Source organism: Alligator sinensis, unplaced genomic scaffold (assembly GCF_000455745.1).
Source record: "Alligator sinensis unplaced genomic scaffold, ASM45574v1 scaffold850_1, whole genome shotgun sequence".
Lineage (NCBI taxonomy): Eukaryota > Metazoa > Chordata > Crocodylia > Alligatoridae > Alligator > Alligator sinensis.
Window position 1 is genome coordinate 19,814 of NW_005842742.1, and position 4,482 is coordinate 24,295.

Here is a 4,482-nt window from a genome sequence, read left to right on the forward strand (position 1 = left end):
CCCCACAGGCCCTGAGGCCGGACCCTCGCCCCACAGCAGCAGGGGTAGCCCCGTACCTGAGCTCGGGCTCTGGCAGGGCCCCCAGCTCCTCCACCCGGGCACGGACGGGCAGATGACTCTAGGATCTGGGCTCTGGCCTCTCTCCTGCCTTTATGGCGTCTGGGCCTGTGGGGCTGCTGGCAGGACAGGAGAAGCGCGGGGGACGCCAACTCTCTCCCAGCCTCGCCCTGACCAGGCCCTCTCTAATTAGTGACATCAAAGGGGCATACCGCCTGGCTCACATGGCCTCGTTAAGGCCTAACCAACATGCCCAGGCCAAGCCAGGCCTTCCCCAGGCCAGGGTGTGGGCACTGAGAGAGGCCTGGGGGTGTTTTCCTGGAGACCAGAGGTGCCCTAGACCGGGGCTGACCAGGGCTGTGCTGTGTTACATACAGAGCCTGGCGCGGCCTAGATTCTGGGGACCCATACAGTGCTCAATTGCCCTCCAAACACCCCCAATTCCACCCCCCCCTTGGCTCAGTTTCCCCTCCCTCTGCACCTCTTCCAATGGGAGTCTAATAAAAATGTCCCTTTAATGAGACTGCCCCTTTCATTCAAATTAAATTAGGAAGGTGTCTTCAAAGCTCAGCCTCTTGGTGCCATCTAGTGGCGCGTGGTGGTACTGCACCTCCTCGGCCCTTTAGGGAGAGGGTTAAAGACCCTTTTTTGAGGGAAAAGCAGGCAGTTTCAGGTCCCAGAAAGATGCCAGGCTTTTTTCTACCTGCTGCTAAATCATTCAGGGGTCCTTGAAGGAGGACTGAATTGTTTTTGGTAGGGAATGAAGAAGTAGGAAGAATAGATTGGCAATAAATACAGAATATTAATCATATGAATAATATGAATTAATGAATATTAAGCCTAAGATTGTATTTTAATATGATATATTAAATGATATATTAATAAGATATGTTAAATGAGCCAGGGCCAGCTGTGAAAGAGTTAATGTATCAATCAATGAAACGGGACACTGAATTTGGAAACAACTATTACTTACTATTCCTTCGGCAATGAGCCGGTGATTCAAGTCTTCAGCGCTATTGATTACATTGGAAATGGAAAATTAAATATTGAACGAGCTGTAAGGTGTTCAGAGTGGTTACAATCGAAATGTAACATTAGATCTGCAAGACCACTTCAGGACTCTCCTATGGAGTAATTTGATATCTCTCAGACAGGATCCTGTCATTCAATATTGAACGTTATATTTCTAATGCAATCTAATTAATAAACGTTATTTAAGATACATGTATCTTATTAAAATAATAAGATCATAATTATATTATAAAAATAGTATAATATAATACATAATAATAAGATTAATAAGGATATCATAATATCTTATTAATATAGGCTAAGGCATCTTATTAATATAAGAGAATAGGATAATAATGATCTTATATTATAAGACTGGTATAATATAATAATTAATATGAGGTAATAATAAAATTAATAAAGATATAATAGTGTCTAATTAATATAGGCTATTTAAGACAGAAATCTTGTTTCTATAATAAGATAATTATCTTATTATAAGAGAATGATTAACACAAGATAATATTAATAAAGATATAAGAGATAAAATTAATATAGGCTATTTAATGCATACATATCTTAATATAAGATAATTATCTTATAATAATATAAGACAATAATTAACACAAGATACTAATAAGAATAATAAAGATATTATTATAATTATATTATATTATGTGTGTGTGAATGAGTTAATATTTACTAGCAAAATATTTATTTCAAAATTCAGGGTCAGATCTTCAATTAAATTTAAATTGACATTTCATTCAATACTTAATTTTCAATTTTCAATTAGATTTAATTAACAGGTATTTTAAAAGAATATCACAGCTGAATAACTGAATATTGAAGAGTAATATGTATTTGCAAATTAAATGTCAAATCTATTAGATGTAATGACTCTATACTATTTAATTATTTAATATCTACCTTCTAATATGCTCCCAGTTCATTCTCTATTTAATTTTCAATTTTCAGTTTGATATGTATTATTTAAAGATTTAATACCAAAAAAAGTATACCTGCAAGTATTATTTAATGATGAAGTAATTATATTAAGAATGATGATAATAATGATAATAATAATGATTAGTAGTAGGTAATAATAGCAGTACAGTAATACTAGCACTAATACCATTATTGCTACTACTTTTTTTTAGTAGTAAGTAATATTGGTATTATTAGTGCTATTATTACTGTAGTGTTATTAGTATTAGTAGTAGTAGTAGTAGTAGTGTTATTAGTAGTAGTATTATTAGCATTATTATTGTTGTTGTTATTACTATTATTACTATTTAGTAGTATTTTTATTATTATTAATGCTAGTAGTAGTAGTGGTGGTGTTAGCACTATTAGCAGTAGTATTATTAGTGTTATTATTTGTAGGAATGGTGTTATTATTAGCATTATTTTTAGTATTAGTGTTATTAGCATTATTATTAGTGTTTGATATTATTACAATTATTATTACTACTAGTAGTAGTATTTACAGAATTAATCATTTGCAGTATTTAGTATTACTATCATTACTATTATAATTACTAGTAGTAGTAGTATTTATAGTATACTGAATTAATCACGTGTCTTTATTATGATGTAATCACAATATAATTAAATCCAATGTGGTAATTATATAAGAATTTGGTGCAATAATTCAATATTGAATATTAATATTTATTTCAAAATTAAATGCCAGATCTATTCGATGTCACAAGCAGAGAGTATTTAATTATTTAATACCCACCTCTGAACAAGCTCACAGTTCATTCACTATTTAATGTTCAGTTTTCAGTTCATGACGCCTCATTTGAGGAATTGTTCAATCCTGGCTCTTAATATTGATTTCCCAATGCAAGGCCCACTCATTCACAAGCGGGAACGAACACAGAGGATTTAACTAATTAATCTCTCATTCTGATGAACTCGTTTTTTATCCAAAGCTGTGAATAGCCCCTAAAAAATAGTCTCCTTTTTTTTGGCCTTTTTGTTCCATTTTTTATCTTCCCCCACCCCCCTTAAACAAACAAACAAAATGGATCTTTAACAAATCCATTAAATTACCCATAAAATTAGGGTCATTCCCTGCCCCCCCCCCGAGTCAAAACCAGTCAATGGATTGAAATACAGGTGTCAAATTGGGTTCAAATACTGTTATTTAGGGGGTTTGAGGGTTTTTCTTTTTAAGCAAGTGCCTTGAGGTTTGAAGCATCCAGCCAAGATTGGTCCTGTGCCAGGTGCTGTGCGACCCCCCCTGGGCAGATCTGGGCCCTGCCCCAGCCAGGACTGGGGCTGTGCCAGGCGCGGTACAAACCCCCACCCTAAGCAGAGCCAGGCCCTGCTGTACATAGCCCCAGCCACCTCCCCCCAGTGCTTGGGGAGGGAAACTGAGGCAGTGATGCGCCGATGAGGTCACAAAGGGCCAGGCCCCAGGGCTGTCCCAGACCCCACCCGCACGCACAACCTGTGTCCTCTCGCACTCAGCTCCCGGACCATGGTAGGAGGCCGGGCTGGGCTGTGGGGGCTGCCTCAGTGACCCCCAACCCCAGCATGTGTGAGCCCAAAGGGGAATGGGGGGGTAGGGTGCAAGGGGTGGAGTCAGGGCTTGGGGGGGGGTCAGGGGTCACGAGGTCAAGGGGTCCACGTCAAAGGGTGGGGGGAGGGGTTACAGTTGGGGTTATATGGGGTGCAGATGGGGGTCACAGCTTCAGAGGGGGGGTGGGATCATGGGATGGGGTCAGAGGTCACATTTAGGGTCAGAAGCATTGAGGTCCCGGGGGAGTGGGGTCACAATTGGGGGTCATGAAGCCTGGGGAGGGAACCAACTAGGGTCAGGGTGAGGGTCAGAGGGTGTGAGGGAACAGGGGTCAAAGGTCACGCGGCGGATCAGGCTCTGAAGTCCTGGTCAGGGTCAGGATCTAGGGTCACAATTGGGGGTCATGGGTTGGGACTCGAGGTCATGAGGTCACACCTGGGGTCAGGGTTAGGGTCAAGGATAAGACCGTGAGGCCATGGGGGGGTCACACTTGAGGTCATCATTGGGAAGGGGGGGTCACACACAGGGTCAAGGATCAAGGGTCAGGCTCTGAGCTCCCACATACCCCTTCTCTCCCCGCCCCAGTGCCAGCCCCTGGACCCTGCCGAGAGCCTCTCACCCCCCTGGCCCTCGGCCTCTAGCTTCCTGGTGGCCGAGGGCCCCGATCCAGGCCCTCCGGCCCCCCACGGCCCCCCCCGGAGCCTGGAGGAGCTGCTGGCCAGCTGGGACCTGGGGGGGGCCCGTGACGCCGAGCCCCTCCGTGCCCCCCGGTGCCGGGCCCGGCGGGGGGCCCGGGGGGGGGGGGGGGGGACTCCCGCCACTGCTGGCCCACTGAGCAGCCCTTGCAAAGCCAGCAGGCCAAGGCACTTAAGGGAGCC

General features: G+C 42.9%; 1 protein-coding gene across 1 annotated transcript in view; it reads right to left on the reverse strand.

The window, feature by feature from the left end:
• The window catches only part of LOC102387048 (kallikrein-15-like), a 6,125-nt gene extending 5,250 nt beyond the window's left edge, over nucleotides 1-875 (reverse strand). Inside the window, exon 1 of the mRNA XM_006034467.3 lies at nucleotides 57-875. The gene's annotated coding sequence lies outside the window, so the exon portion shown is untranslated. The remainder of the gene's footprint in view (nucleotides 1-56) is intronic.
• Between the last annotated feature and the right edge of the window lie 3,607 nt (nucleotides 876-4,482).